Below are 17,529 nucleotides of genomic sequence, written 5' to 3'. Positions count from 1 at the left end.
TTAACACCTCCTCTAAAACTCTATTAGGTAACTGCAGTCTGTGGAAAAATATAGTAAAGTACAAGGCTGTAGCATCCTCTCATGTCTGAAGCTATCAGATAAGCGTATAATGTATGTCAAAAGATAGACAAAACTGTAACACTGGAATTTTTGTTTCAGATATCAAAAAAACTTTTTTTTGTCTGACTCCTACACAGTGTATAATTGTGAAATATCCAGTGGAAAAGCATACTACAAACTAACAAAGAAACAAAGGTTCCAAGCAGTTTGGACAGTAGCAGTTAATAATACTTGGGCAGCTAGCTGGCTTCAAACTGGTACTATCCCATTTTAAAGAAATAGATTTTGCCCTCACCAGCGACGTTCCCTTAATGCAAGAAACTTTGCTAACTGTGTAGAAAGTATTACAAAAGATATTTGTACAACAAATCCCAAAGCCTTTCCCTTGTTTTCCTTCTAGAAGGCCTAAATTTTCTGATCTTGACTTTACAGAAGGCTGATCTCTTTGTATCACAACTTGCCGCCGCAGGAGTTTGCCAGTTTTGACCATGTCGTGCACGTGATTCAGTTAGGTGAATGGTTCAACAGTATGTGAAATCTAAATTTGCAAACTAGCATTGAGGCTACTCTACTGCAAGACCCTTTCAAAGACTGGGAGAGTTTCCAAGGAGGGTGGCCTGTTGGATGAATCCAAGTTGGGAAGTAGCCAAGCTCTTTAGGAGGATGAAGGGAATGGAAAGCCAAGGAAACATTAAAGGGTCATGAAGGCAGGAGAGATAAGGGTTATTGGAGGGTCACAGGAAGAGAGCATCAGAAAGTTCAGCTACATTTCAGGGAACTTCTGAACTTTGCAAGGTCCTATTTATATCCTATTTATTGATTTATGTCAGAACAATACTTTCCGCTACCTGAGAGGATTCTTAAAGCAACCGTGGACATCAAACTGCCTGCCACATGAAGAATGTTAGGTGACTAAATCTGTTACCATTAAGAATGAATCAGTCAATAAGAGATGCTATAAACAACCTATTAACAATATAACCTATTGTTGGATTTCCAAGCTTGCTATTGTAAATACTTCATAGGAGAATTATGCTTCCTTTTGGGGATTACACCATTTGGTCTACATTTATTCCTGCCAAGTTGACCGTTATTATTTGGAGACTTCCTATAAATTCAGCGTGAAATGAAAAGGCATATGAGCAGTTCAGATCTTGTTTTCTCAAGCTCAATGGTAAAGATATGGAAGTAAATCAGGATTGGGATTTAACATTTCTTTTCAAAACATAAAACTTTCTTTTTTCTTTTAAAAATGTTGCAACATGTTATTTAATAAAGTGGGAAGGTACGGTTGATCATTGTATATAGCTGTGGGAAAACATTCCTCTCCTCTGCAGTTCCACTGAGTACAATACTTAAAAAACAATCTCATGAACTGCAGTGACAGGACACTTGCAACTAATGGATGAGTTCAATTTAATTAAAAGCAAATGAAATACTATGTTCAGAATCAGGCTGAGATTTCACTTTATCCAGAATAGAACAGAATGACAAGAGTGCCAATAGCTCAGTACATCTCTTATCTTCTTGTCCTGAAGAGGGAACTGGAACCCTTGCACACTGTTTTTAAGCTTATCCTAACCAGAAATTGCAACAATAGCATTACTATCCATGCTTCAGTAATGCTGCCTTCTCTTAGCTGCCATGTGTGATTCAATCTATACAGGCAAGTGGAAACTTCTTCCCTGAAATGTCCTTCTTTATGTCTTCTTTCATGTCAGTGTTGGAACTTGGAAGCAAAGTCGACACATACGTTTCCTATTTCCTGTATGCAGCCTGTTTCTGAAGAGTGACCTTCTCTGTTTTTCATCTCTCTTGATTCTCTCATGTAAACAATTCCTCAAAACCCATTATAAGGTCATTTTATAAGCCTGGATTCCTTGACCGAATTGAACAAAACATACTTGCACTAGCTGGGGGATTAAATTGGCTGTTTCCAGTGACTCCTCAACACTACTGCTTTTGACTTAGCTAGAACTCCACATGGAGACCTCCCAGCTGAAAAAACCAGAGTTTAGCTTGTGGAAGAACACATCGCATGAAGCCTGCTGCTGCCAGGACACAACCGTGCTTACTCAATGGACAAAATACAGGAACAGTTGTGACAATTTGGGGAATCTCTTTATGTACAGTTTATGAATGCTGACTGATATCATAGCCTCTCCATGTGCAGCTGTATCAGACTGTAAAGTCCATTTAAACTATATGGCTGGCTTACTGTCACTGTTCCCATCTGCCAGCACAGAATGGGACAAGATAAATCCTTGCACCAGATAAACACAGAGCTAAAAAAAAGGTCACAGCGCTTTCAAGCTTATACATCTCAAAGAAATACCCCTTGGACATGCTTGACTTCCTCTAAAGGCAGAGACAATTTTCACGTTTGCATTTAGGAAGAAGGACCATAAACAAGGAAAATAAATAGTGGGAACAACTGATTCCTTTACTCTTTTTAAAACAGTGCTTGATAAAGCTATGAAAAGGATTTATATGAAGTACTTGCTTGAGGTGGTAGTGGCTTACATCCAGGAGGCTCTTTGGAGAGGTCATCTATAATTGGAGAGTGCTTACAAAATCAGGACTCACAGAACAGAGTTATGAGAATGTCTGCGTGGGTTGCTCTGCTGAGGAAGTGTATGACGGGCCACAGAGACACATTAAATGAAGGGAGGAAAATATGGCTCCAAAATGGTGGCATTCAAATACAACAGCCTGCTGGAAGCCCAGATACAGATCAGGCTGTCAGTGTCAAAAAAGAATAAACTAATTTTAGCTTGCAAAAAGACACTGGTTAATCCAGTATCTCGGATTCAAGAGTTCCTGGCTGTGTAAGCCCTTATTTATGCAAACGCCCACTTCACTCTGAGAAGTTTTCCCTTTTTTTGCCTTCAATACTACACTCAATGTTGTATACTCATTCTGCCTGTTCATCGCTCAGTGCTTGAAGTCATAAGCTTTCTGTTTGTGACACGACAGTTGTTGTTACATGGGTGTCCTGGTTTCGGCTGGGACAGAGTTAACTTTCTTTTTAGTAGCTGGTACAGTGCTGTGGTTTGGATTTAGTGTGAGAATGATGTTGATAACACGCTGATGTTTTAGTTGGTGCTAAGTAGTGCTTCTCTTAAGCCAAGGACTTTTCAGTTTCCCATGCTCTGCCAGCAAGCAGGTGTGCAAGAAGCTGGGAGGGAGCAGAGCCGGGGCAGCTGACCCCAACTAGCCAAAGGGGTATTCCATACCATGGAACGTCATGCCCAGTATATAAACTGGGGGGAGCTGGCCGGGAGGCGCGGATCGCTGTTCGGGAACTGAGCATCTGTCAGCGGGTGGTGAGCAATTGCATTGTGCATCACTGGTTTTTTTCCTCTCCCCCCCCTTCTTTTTGTTGCATTCCTTTTCATTACTATTATTATTATATTTCATTATTACTATTGTTAGTATTATATTTTACTTTAGTTATTAAACTGTTCTTATCTCAACCCACGAGTTTTACTTTTTTTTTCCTTTGCTTTCCTCCTCCTCACCCCACTGGGAGGGGGAGGGGGAAACGGCTGCGTGGTGCTGAGTTGCTGGCTGGGGTTAAACCACGACAATGGGTCATTTAATAAAGGTGATTCATGTAAATTGGACTAAATTCACAAGTATTCTAAAAGAAAAGTTATTTCAATTGTAATACCTAACTTTACTGTTACATAGATTATAAACATCTCAAATAGCTTTAAATGAGAAGCAACAAGCAACAACTTCTTGCACTACAGTAGTACCCAGAGATCCTGGTTTCTCAATCTGGGCTGGACTGTGTAAAAAGACAAAGGAGAACAACTCAGTCTAACAGGACAAAAGATACAGAAAGAGAGAGATTACGTGATCCGCTGAGCGTAACACAGCAAGTCAGAAAGAGGAGGAAATTAATCTAGATTTTCTAGCACCCCAACACTAAATCAGTCCAGTCACAGGATTTTCTAAGGCTGATCCCTAACTTTACAGTCAAGGTAAAGGTAAGTCTTTTTTCTCCCTTTTACTGCATTTTCATTATATTTACATATAAAAGAGGTGTCAGAAAGGACCAAACTGACATCCTGTGTTGAGTGCCAAAAAGCCTTGCTTCAGGCTCTTTCCAAATAAAATGTTTTCTATGAGGCTTCCCGTTATTCTTTAAGGGAAAGCAAATAAAATTAAACCAACATCTTACACTGTATTTTCTCTTGTGCTAGATGTTGTTTTGTACTGCTCAATTATAAATCATTTTAGAAATCTGTTAAGACAAAGTATTCAAACATAAGTTGGACAAAAATATTGGATAATTTGTAGTATCTTACTGTTGGATCTGTTTTTCACTGAAAGATAAAAGGAAAAAACATTCTTATGTTTCCAACAATATTTTTAGCAAATTAACCACACATTAAAACCCTCACATTTTTCCAGCTCAGCACTGCATTTTCTCCACAGTTCCTGGCTGGAGGAGTCTCCTTTGATTAGTCCTAGAGACTAATCTTTTCCTTCGGTCATGTGAAAAGAATAATCTATTATTTGATTAAACTTAAATAAAGACCACTGAGATGCAGGAAATCCATAGTTTTCTACATCAGGATCCTTTATCTTATCATAGCTGAGCACGACCCATGTTTTTATGCATCCTCCTATCTCAAGAAACGATTTGCAAGCTCTGAACACACAAATATTGGCATGTACCCCCACTTCAGGCAGCTTCAGGACTTTGTAAGTCTGTAAAATCTAACATCACAGCAGCCTGGCTTAAATGTCTTATGTGTGATGCACACTCAGAAACATCCAAGTATGAAGCTTGTTCCATCAGAGGATCAGCTGCACATATAGCAGTACCTTCTCCCCCATACTATCTGCAGCCCAGAGGCTGGTCGTTATGCCTTCATTAAACATGGATGCAGTCAGGTAAAAGGACAAGGCAAGAATACTCAAAACCAAATATATCAGGTTGAAAAGCCACTGTTTTGTGATGTATACAAACAGGCTAGGACTGTCTGGGAATTTTCTAACAAACATTTTTCCCACTGTTTAAAGTGTCAGTTAGACAAAACTAAAACTTTCTTCAAAGATGTACCTGTATCAATTACACAAGAATAAGAGAGAAATCACGTGTGTGTGTGTGTGTGCGCGTGCAAAGGTTCATTAGAATGTAAGAGAAGGAAAATATATAACCCTGAGGTTTCTATATGATTCTGATAAAGAACTATTTAAGGTGTTTGCTATGATAACACAATCAACCTAGTCAAAGGTTTTTGTAATTTTCCTCTGACCTATTAAACTGCCCACATCTTTCTTTGGATCTGATTCTCTTCCTACCTAAAACCTTATGGGTCAATCCAAAATTCACTGATGTCAATAGCAGTCATTCTATACTTGGCATTTGAGGAAACCCTACGTATAATTATGCAGTAATTAAATTTATTTTATTTAATTAACTTTATTTGATTTAAGTTTATGACAGTGTTGCCAGAGAAAGCTGGAGACTGGTTCTAGTGACCCAGCAGTTCTTTCACATTACTATGTCCTCTGCCCAAACATAAGAAATATTTCCTTTGATTTGATTGAAATCATAACCTTATGTGAAGGAATTATGACTGCTACTAGTTAAAATATATGAAAAATCAAAACATTTTTAGTTGAAGAAATGTAATTTGTCAGAATTTCAAAATTCAAAATTCTGGACCTGCTCCAGTCATGCCACTCTCTCTCATATATCCTTTATGCTCTACAAACAAGGTTCCTGCTTTTCATATTTTACTTAGTGATGAATTACAACTTATTAGTGTGAAGATTACCTCAGTTTTACTGACATACAATTATTTAACACACTCATCTCATATTTTAAATGAATAATGTTACCCTGCCTCCACACTTACTCTTGTGCAAAAATCATCAGAGACGTATTCCCAATTTGGGCGACACTGGGGATACTATGCATCACATTCATAATTATCTTCAGTAACTGCAGTAGATCTGTGATATTTAACACTATGCAAATCATAGAGGGCAAATCAGATATGCATCAAATAACGAAAGGACTGGGGGTGTTCACCCTGCCCACAGCACAGGAATATGAGAGAAAGCAGACATTGAAGCCAGTAAGTTTACACAGCTCAAAGTGAGCTACATGTGCTTCCTAGCTCAGGTGTCTTTGTTCAACATTTCCATTTCTGGGACTGATGTGTGCAGAATCTGGCTGATTCCTAGTGATTTTGATGGTAAGTATGCAATTTGTGCAATAATTTCAAGAAAGTAGGCTGATCTTTTAGGCGGAAAAATAGGTGGATGGATAAATGCGTAATCACTTATGAATCTGTTTGATACAAAAAATAGAAGCCAGGCATGTCAGCTTGTACAAACTGACACAAGTCAGTGGAAATCAGAGGAAGGATGACAATGTACATGTGCTGAGAGCCTGTCACTAGAAGTGTAGAGTGATTCAGTGCAGGAAAGACACTTTTCTCAATAATCTTCATTAACACAGTTACATTATGCAGGATAAAATAATCAGAAAGGGTAAATGTTTTCATCTTTTACAGCGTAAATCAACCTTAATAATTTTTCAATAGAAAGAAAGTGACTGACATAACTGACACAAGCTGACAAGTGACTCCATAACTAAGGTTTTTGGTACTTTTGTTATGAAGAGGATATTCAGCTAGATAATCTGATTACTATGGCAATTCCTATGCTCAGGAAGATACACCAGCTATTAAAAGTAATATGAAAACTAAATGATGAGCAGAAAGCCACAATAACAGAGAACAAACAGAGGGAATCTAGACAAGCAGATTAAGTGATCTGAAGTGGAAAACTGCTAGAACAACAAAACCCTGGACATCCCATTTCTTTTGTGAAACGCTGGTAAACCTAACAAGAAGTTATAAAATACTTATCATTGTATCTTGCATGAACAATACAGCACATCCTAATACTTTGCAGAACATGATGATGTAGTGACACAAAAAGAAAATGGCCACCTACAAAATCTCTGTTACAGAAAACAGCACACTAGGATGACTATCACAACACTCATCGTATCCAGCATGAGACTTCAGGGCATTATAGCACAAGGCTGATGATGGCTACTGGTAGGAGAATGCTCATTTTTACGGGTCTTGTTGGTGACAAATCTTAAAAACATCATTCTTTTACATTATTGTTTTTCTCCTCCAGATTAGATCAACAGTAATTTATAATTGGTGTGAGAGGACACGGCTGATATAAACTTCATCAAGTTTTACCTGGTACCATTGGGCCCTGGTGATTCTGTAATTTGTTATGTTTAATGGTGGTCTTTTTCTCACTTTATATTTGAAGTTGTTATCTATGTATCTGTCTGTTTTGTCCTATTTCTTGTTTTATAGTTCTTTAGTCAACAGAATATTATTAAATTCCACAAGCCAATAGAAATACATATGGAATAGAAGCTTGAAATATCCCCAGGTAATGTGGGTTAAATGAAGAGACATGTAAAACCCATGTATGTCTGAGCTCTTTACTGTGTAACCATAATTTCACTGGGTTAGAAACCAGTGCATCCTACTGTAGATCAATGTCCTAGGGAATTAAGTAAATAGAAAAGTAAATTTAAATAAAAAAATAAATTTGTAATGAAGTCAATGGCGTTAATTTATAACTTGAGCAATCAGTTCACTGAGAGTATCTTAAGAAGAAATTTTGTAATCAGCTTTAAGATAAACCACTTAGAAATGAGAGCAAAGTTTTCTGTTTCACTTGTGCTTTCCAAGCCAAAAACAAATTCTGGCTTTTATAGTAAACCTTCTCATCACTGTTGAGCACCACATATTTTTCAGGAACAGAACTGAAAGAGGTAATTTCTGTTATACGGGACAATCAGTAATTATGTGCCAGGTAGGGTTATCTTCTACACAGAGTAACATTTGTAACTTTCAATATACAAATGGTTGCCCATGATGATTTCAATTGTATTCTCCTGCCCCTTAAAACACACACATAAATGAACTCAGTCCACTTCCCCAGAAAAGTGAAGGGGGGCATTAGGAAATCAGAACATCTGACCTGGTAAATGCTGTTTACTCACACACTGGTTTTGCCAGGCAAATCTCTGCGGAAACAAATTCCAGAGAATAAATGCCTTATCCTTGCAGTAAGCACTATTACACAGCCATTTACTACCAGCTAGCTGGTCTGAGGGGAGAAAGTCACTCAAATCTTTGCTCATCGACCTTTTTACCTATTTATAACTGGGCCCCTGAGCTCTGCAGGAATCCAGCCATCTGGTACTTCGGTGTCAAACTCTGATGCAATGCAATGGGATGAGGAGAGGGCATAGGACTGCATTATTTAATCCTTGGCTTACTGAGGGTCAGGCCAGGTGTGTTATCAGCACCATCACCTGAGTTTCACAAGGAAATCAGGTGAAAAACAGAAAAACTGGGATCCGAGCTCAGAGGACCCAACTGCCCATGCCTGTTGGCTAGGCAGGAGAGTTGCCTGGACTTCAGGACTGAAGGAAACCCACAGTGCCTCCTCACCCAGCCATTCCTCCACCTTCCTGCCCTAAAAACGTCCACAAGCTTGCTCGGATTCAGCGCTCAAGAGACCGTGCAAGGCACTGCATTATTAACGTCTTCCTAAACATTACCTTCGCTCCAAAGAGTGGCTCACAAATTCCTAATTTTCACAAGACCTGGGCTTCTCTGATGTCGCCTTTTGGTTCAGCTTGCCCTTTACGGAGGAGTTGAACAGCAAAGCCAGGCGGACGCACCTGGAACGCATCCCCCCCCGCCCCCCGCCCCGTATCGTCAGGTTTTCCCCCCCTTGCTTTACTTTTTAAGCCGGGCCTCCCCGCGGGGTCTCGCCGCCGACCGGCCCGCGGCAACGGCAGCCGGCGGCTCGAGCGCCCCAGGGTTACCACGGCAACGCGTCAACACATGCAAATTTTCTGCCGGCTGCCCGGGCGCCGATTGGCCGACGCCATTGCGCGGTCACAGAGAGGAGGGAGGAGCCCGCGTTCGGCAGGGAGGCGGCAGAAGGGGCGGCTCCGCCCTCGGCCCGGAGCGCGGGCTGTCGGGTCCCTGTCCGCGCTCGTCCCGGCTGTTTTGGAAGGACACGGGGAGCTCCTGGGCTGACCAGCTTTTGGGGCAAAACGTGTCTTTTCCTGCCGGGCAAGCAGCAGAAGTATGTGTGGGGGTCAACTTAACACCTGCAAGCGGTGCCGTGGGAAGGGTCCCCGGTCAGGCTCTGCATCCATGGGCAGGGTCTTCTCTCTCAAACCCTTTCCCCTCTTGACTAGGTGAAAAGGGACAAATGGCCTCGTTGGGAAGCCCAGGCAACAGAGAAGAATAAGAGCATAAGGAGCCCTAATTGCATCTACGACACAGGCACTGTTCTCATTAAAAATTTCACAGGTTTTGGCCAAATTGTTTCAACATTTTTCCAACTTTAACTTTTGCAAGCTTCTTATTTTCCATGCAAATTAATTCTACAGAAACAATGATAAATAATTGCTACAGGAAAACACCACTGGTTCAAACATTCCCGTGGCAAGTGTTCTCTGCTGGCATCCCCAAGTGCAAGCCCACAGTGCTTCTTCCATTCTACCCCTTTCTGCATAACAGACTTCAGTTGTCAGTTAGTGAAAACCTCAAAAAGCACAACAGGCATCATGTGGTTAGAGTCTTGGCAAGAACAATGTCTTGTATCCTGCTAAGCAACAGAGATCTACTGCAAAGAAATTCCAGCATCCGTTTCACACTGAAATTTTTGGTGTGGCAGGTATGCTGCTAAGGCAGACGTGAAGCAAACCTGCCAAATGGGTTTTTACAACATCACATTCTTTGACCATCTCCCCTGGCAGTTTTATCAAGTTCTCTAAATCACATTAATTTCCAAGCCTAAGATACAAAAAGAAAAATGACAAAAGGCTTTCAGAGAAGTAAAATTGGGTTGTCTGATCTGAACAAGTTGCATCACAAAACACCAGTGTGTAAAAGAGAAAAGCGATAGTAGGCTAGGCCTTCTGATACTGCAGTACCAGTATGCCAAACAATTAATTCAACTTTATGCTATATATGGCAAAAGGTGTTTATTATAAATGAGTAACACTTGGATTACAAGCAAATGGCATTTAACCTTCACCTAGCCTTAGGAGTTAAACACAATTGGTATTGCACAAAATTTATTGTCAGCATGACACAGAGCTCCCACCTTTTAAAGCAATTTAAACTCAGACTGGCTTTTTACCAGTATTTGCAGGATGCTTTGATGCCAGGACAAACACATGAAAAAATTATTTCACCTTCAGCACTGATTCTGTCACCCAAGACTGTTAGCTTCACATTATTTGAGGTATACGAAACTGTGATGACTACATGTGACAGACAGGTAAACAAATACTAAAGAACAATACTGCAGTTACAGGGTCAAAATCCAGGAAGTACTAAGATTAAAGTTACTCTTTGCTTCATAGATCTAACAGAAAAGTTATAAAAAGCAATAAAAGTATGCTTGCATTTTGTAAACACTTACATTCACCTATGTGTCTTCAGAAGATACAAAAATATTTTTCTTCATTGTAAGATTATAGATGGAACCCATGTTAGTGGTAGACAGATAAGACTCCTGTTTCCACATGAGCTGTCCTAGATATCGGTGCAAATGTCTGCAAATGGCAAGGGAAGTATTCACAGTACAAGATTATTAGGAAAAAAACCCACCTTACCATTTTTTTCCTTTGAAAAAACAAAAGTGCCTTCAGATCGTTAGAAATGAGGAACAAAATAAACAATACTTCAACTCCAATTTGAGTCCCACCCAAATCCTTAAAAAGGTTCTCATCAAGATGATGGAATATATTTTATGTTACAAAAACAGTCAATAAAATAGACTAATCTTTGAATAAGTTACTATGAATATAAAACTTGGTAGATTTTTACATAGATCCATTCAAACCAACAATATGTTAAAAATTGGTGACAATGTTCCAGCTAAAATCTTGGTTGGCATTTTATGTATGTATGCATGCTTGTATGTGTGTAGATGTTTAGATATTTGAAAAAGCAAAAATGGACAATCCTGAAAAATGTTTGCTATATTACATAGGCCATACATGTGGTTTACTGCAGATGACTGGTACAGATCTCTGTGCTACTTTAAATTGCATGGTACCAAATTGCCTTTAGTCTCTTTTGGTTTGTATCTTTTCAGTACTCCATCATCAACCCGTGCTGACTAGATAAAATACAAACAAAACACACAGGAATTACTTTAACCAGAGGAAGAAAAATGGCAGAAGTGAATTGCTTTCCATTGTGTATCTTCTTTAAGCCAGACTAAATCACATAATGGACAAGACACTCCCCAGAACAGGCTTTATTATATGAAGTAATTTACATTTCATGTATATATGCAATTAGGGAGAATTTATATGGAGAAGAATATAGTCTACTAATTTTTTTTATTTTTCCTTATTACGTAATCAATAATAACAATGATGGCCTTAATATTTTCCAAATAGGGCATCCTGGAACAACAGGAAGGGTCATAGAGAAGCCATGAGAAAATATAAGAAATAATACAGAAATATATCATAGGATATCAATGTGTCTGAAAATTTCCCAAAGGGTCTGTGTCAAACATCAATAAAAATATTTGTATCTGAGCAAGACAGCAACAGCCCTGATATAATTACTTTGCACATACTTTTGTAACCATCATTCCAGCTAATAACTCTTTTGCTTCTGTTGCCCTATTTTGCTTCCTGCAAAACTCTGGGTGGGATCCTATCTGAAGGTCAACTTGGAAGCAGCAGAGGAACAATAAACAAACCAAGAGTATGAAAAATGCCTTAAAAAGCAGCTTGGATGGGACAGAAGTGAGAGGTCATCAATGGCTAGGACTTCTTTATTTTTACTGTTCATTATAGCTCATTTGCTCACGGAGAGAAAATAAATGAGGGAAGTCCATTTCATTATACATTATTTTTACTTTCTAGCATGCTTTTCTGAAAGTTCGGAAATGTTTGTTATATGGCTTGGCCATTACCAGTGTTCATTTTCTCCCGAGTGTTAAGCAGTAATGTTAGGTTCACTGAAGACTTTCTTATGACAACAAGTTTTGGTAACTGAAGATGTAAGAATTTGACTATTCAGCCCATGAAATCAATCTATGTTTAATATGATTCAGTTGTTGTGAAGGCATTAGTTAGGAGACCAATGTATTTATCTTTTGACATTGCCTTGGTAGGTGCCATCCTTTTGCTTTACTCTACAGATTAGCATGCAGCAGCTCCAACAAAGCATACCTTCAAAGCATCTGAAAGGATGTCAGTAACTGAATTACCTTCTGGGTGGAGGAACTTTTCTCTCCTGAGAAAGAAAAAGGTTACACTGAGGCTGAAAGGACCATGTGCCATGTTTTCATTACCATTTCTAATGGACAGCCAGAAGACAGAAAAGATTATGTTGCTGCTAAAAACACAGTTCAAACATGTACAACCAGATTTCCCTTTGAAGCTGGAAGTCTTCCCGGGGACATGGATATGGCTGCAGCTGAAGCAACAATAATTTTTCACGCAGTGAAATACTGCCACACATTCCAAGGCTAGACTACTCCAAGCAAATTAAACAGCGTTAATGATGATTCACTGTGTGACCACCTGAAAATACCTAGTGCTTTTTTTCCCCAAAACTCTATTAACTCACAATTATGCTCCTACAATACCTCTGATAATACTTCCCAGTAACAGAGATTGCTAGGAGAAATGTCAAATCCTCTGAATTAGTACCATTAACAAGAGAAAGAGAAATTCTGAGACTGAATTTTGAAACTCCGAAATGCAGTAAGAGGGTGGAAAGGATCCTCAGGTTCGGACAGAAAAAGAAGAAATGCAGTATTTAGAAGAAGCAACAGAAGAATAAATTGCAGCATGAAGATCGTGAGATGATGAGCGTCCTGGAAAAAATCTTGCATGAAGAAGAATTTGAATTAACACATTGAATTTCTCTCTCTTGGCAAAAAGGGGTAAAATCATTCGTTATGAGAGACATCTATACATAAATTTTTCCTGTGAATGGTTGTGCAGTGCTTTAGCCTTTAGTCATACACTGCTCACTCCATCACAAAGGAGGCAATTTATATTGCCCTGGATACTACTATTAGTCTACGCTCCCTCTTCAGGACTGTTGTTGCAGTACATGGTAACCACGTTTATTGGCCCGCCTTCCCAGAAGGCAGCCTGAGAGTCATCACTCCTCACACACCAGGGCTCTCTGCTGCGAGTTTCCTCCCCTGACTGCCAAGAACATCAGATGAATTGGATTTGCAGAAATCCGAACTCCTCGCCTCCAGCTCAGGGCAGCCCAACGCTCCTCTATACAGACTATACGTTTCTTCCAGCCCCCTCGGAGTGGCTGACTCATTGCAGCCTCACGCAGTCTGCCATTTCACTCTCTCTCACTTCTCATTACATCCCACATAGGCAGGCACTGTTGCCAAAAGCTGTCCCAAGAGCTGGAATCACCTTGTCTCCAGGGCAGCCTGCTCTACCCTGCTGCTGTACTGCAGAGCCGTCGACGGGCCTGTGCCCCTAGCCTGCTAGCGTCAATACCTAGATGCAAACTGGAACAGCAACACATCAGCAGCAGGAGAGCCCAGCTACACACAGTGTATATCAGAGTGAGGCAATTTTCTTGAGAACAGATGTTCACCCTTCCAGTCACTCATATTACTGCAGTCTGGACAGAGAATGTTCTTTCTTTCACATATCTTTTGTACCTAGCATATATCCTTCACTTCATAAGCATCTTTCACATGAAGAAAATAATAAGTAATGAAGGCCTCCAATAAAGCAGAAAAAGCTTAACAAAACAACAACAACAAAAAAGAGGCTAAAGCTGTATAAAGTGGAGTTAAATATAAACCCAACAGATTTAAACAACAAGGAATAAACTACCAGAGGACAAACTGTTAACTGATGCGTTGAGTTCTTCATCCCCTCAAACCTTCAAATCAAGTCCACCTGACTTTAGAAAAGACAAGCTTTAGGCTAGCTGCAAAATTAGCTGGATGAAATACTATGGCCCATGTTACACAGTAGGTCGGACTAACAATCTGTTGATCCCTTCTGGCTCTAAAATCTATGAGTCAAGTAATTCTTCCTAAGTGGTCCCCACAGGGATTTAAGTCTCAGTGACTTAAACACCTACCATTTCTATTGGCAGTTACATGATAAAGATTTTTTTTTTTTTACCTGCTAGCCTCTCACTTCCAATTTCTTCACAGTATCCCCCCCCAAATGGGTCTCCAAGTAGAACAGCTACAAGTGATTCCCTATCCTTTGCCTTTTTCCATCCATTAACTGCACTGGAAATTAAACAAGCCAGGAATAATGCCAGCAGAAAGGACTGATTTCCAGTTCTTCCTTAAAAATCCCTCTTAAACAAGATCCAGAATTTAATTACAGCCAAAAAAGACAAGAACTGCACTTAGACCAGTTTTTATCCTGTATTTCTAAGCCAAGATGTCACTAAAACAACAGCTGCATATTATAAATGTGACATGGGATCTAAAATGTCTCTGCACTCAACCAAGCAGTGAAGAAAGTCAGAGATTCTCCAGTCTTCAGATGGGTCTGAAAACACTTGAAGGCCTCCAATGTGCAGTCTGTCAAGGCATTAGAGTAAATGTACGCCAAACATGTAAAACATCCGCCGAGGCCTTTCCTGAGAACATGGATTTATATTCTGAAAGAGACCAAGCAAAGTCTTGGTCTGAGAAGCAGAGAGTGTGCACTTTGCAAGATCAGCAGTCCCTTTGTATTATTAATAAGTGTAAGCATCTGTCACTGTCACATCGGTCACTATCTCCCTTTCTTCTGTCTGCCTCCTCTTTCCTCTTCCATTTTGTAATCTTTCTGTGTCTCTTACTTTTTTCTATATCACTTTCCATTTACTCTATATTGTCCTAACACTTGACTTTTCTAATGCTGTTTTCTTCTCCTGTGGCAAACCTGCCAGTGCCAACTTCTTTCTTCATCCTTTTTTCTCTTCTCCCCCAGTTTGCTTTCCCTCTCATTTCACTTTTCAGCATGCTCTCCCTTTTGTCTTCATTGCCCTGCTGTACCATCTGAGCATTTTCTCTCTCCTTTCTCAGCCACTCATCTATTTCAGTCTTATGTTCATGTTCCCAAACATTTACACTTACCATCCATCTTTGTCAGGGATACTCTTCTAGACACCTGTTTTCTTCAGGCACATATCCATTTACTATTCAATATATATCAGTAACCTGTAACTGGAAGCACCGTGTTGAACTCCTAATTCACCCATGCAAAAACCACTTCCAGTTCTCCTTCAGTATTTCTGCTACTTCCTCTCAGTCATCTTCTAGATTTCTCTCAGCCTCTCTAAATACCACCACAGCCCACAAGTTCTCTAGGATTTCCATCCTTCTCATGATTTTGTACTCACTTTTTGCTGCTGGAGAGAAGCAGAGGAGTTGAAGACGTAGCATGGGAGCCATTTCCAATTGGCATCACCTGCTTAAGTCATCCTTCCTGCCTGCTGAGAAGCAGGAGCAGCAGCCGTACCCCTCTCTTTCTTACAGCCTGATCAGGAGAAGTGGGCAACGTGACAGATCTGGCAGAGCGTGAGGAGGGGAGCTGCAAAGAGATGAGGTGAGGGCTGTACAGCGAGGTTTCTGAGAAGGTAGGGGCCAAGATACTACAGGAGAAACCAGAGGGTCTGCAGGGGAGTAAAAAGCGGCCACAAAAGGCTTCTGAAAATCAGAAAGCTGGATGAAATGCAGGGGCACATCCCTTTCCTGTAGGAGGGGAAGCCTCATGGTACAAAAAGCCCCATTAATCTTCTTGCTATAAGTGGATTTAAAGCCATAATAATGGAAGACAATGAAGTTAATCTTTTACCCATTTTCTTCTCGCAAGTTGATTCCCACGTATTGACCCCTCTCAGTACCTGCGTGAGTATTTCCCTTCCTGTATCCTCCTCAGCCCTCTGTCTGCATATTAAACTAAGCAGCTCACTTCACATTTGCTAAGCTCAGAGGATTTCCTCGGCCCTTCCAAGTCCTGTATGATGCAAGCATGCCAGACAAACATTTAGCCCTTGAATGTACTTATGTGGCCTCTTGTTTTCCCCTTGTGTGGCTCTGAAGGGTTATGAAAATAAGAGGCCAAACAAATTCATGCCAGCAGTAATTCCAGCCCCACCCTGCAGAATGGGCAGACACCACATGGCCCAAGGAACAGCCAAATTTCATGATTACATTTAAATAAATGTTGACGGTTGAAAAGACTGCTCTGTTTCCCCCAGTTTTTCTCTCTCCTCATGTTCCTTCACTGCAAGGGGCTATCAGCACCTTGGCTAACTTGGCTGCAGCATGACACGAGGAGACTTTGCTCTGTAGGAACAAAAAGTTCCTTTAAAAACTTGAAAATACCCACGTAACAAAGCAGCGTTAGTAAACAGGATTTCAGCGAGCACCACAATGCTTAATGATTTCGGGAGTTAAGAAAAGGCATGGATGAGGTGGGAAGAACCAACTGTTTTTCCAAATATTTTAAGTTCAGTGTTTGCCAAGAGCTGCAGGAGGGAGACACAAACAGTAATACTAATAACAAAAAATAAAGGATTTAGAACAGTATTTCACTTCATTTTGCAGGCAGTTTGGGTATTTTGTTTGTTTGCTCTGCTTTTTTTTTCTGGACTTGGCTGCAGGTACCTGTAGTATTATCTAGACACTCCAGGCAGGAACTTACAGTTGCCTTTTGTTGAATTGTTCACAAGCTGTATGGACACCACGTTTCTGTGTCTCTTCATCTCCTTGTAGTTTTTCTCATCCTTAATTCTACAGCAGATTTCTACACTCTGCTTCTGACTATATATGAACAGTACTTTTGAGTATTACCAGAATTAAACAGGAACTTCCATGAGCCATTAGAAGAGTGGAATTTTTGTCACCTGCTTCGGAAAGGAAAGGGGAGATAGTACCTATTAATGAAACCTATTTTTAAAATTACATATATTCAGGAAAAATGCAAGACTATGCTCAATCCTATTGTTTTCTGAGAACTGAGAATACGAGTTGTTTGCTCAGCCATTTCACTTTCGCTTCACTTTGCACTGTGATTTGAATGCTGTCAATACAGATTAAACAGGGCATGTGAGGTTATTTTTAAAGAACAATCCATGGTCAAATAATTTAGAAAAGTTTACTCTACATTGTTTGGAAATGCAGCTGAAAATTTTGCAAATCATACCTCCGTGGTTTGTTTTATAATTTTTTTTAATGGAAAATACTGCAGTTGTTTAATTTTTTTAAATTGTGTTACTAAAGAAACTTGCAGTGTAGCTCAGACCTCATTGTAATTCATTACTATTAATTCATCTTGAGGTTGCTTATATTACAAAGAACAAAAATATTAACAACCACCTTGTCATAGGTAGCTGCCAACTGTAAAAA

The sequence above is a fragment of the Gymnogyps californianus genome, chromosome Z (assembly GCF_018139145.2).
Source record: "Gymnogyps californianus isolate 813 chromosome Z, ASM1813914v2, whole genome shotgun sequence".
Taxonomy (NCBI): Eukaryota; Metazoa; Chordata; class Aves; order Accipitriformes; family Cathartidae; genus Gymnogyps; species Gymnogyps californianus.
Note: the sequence above shows the minus strand (reverse complement) of the source record.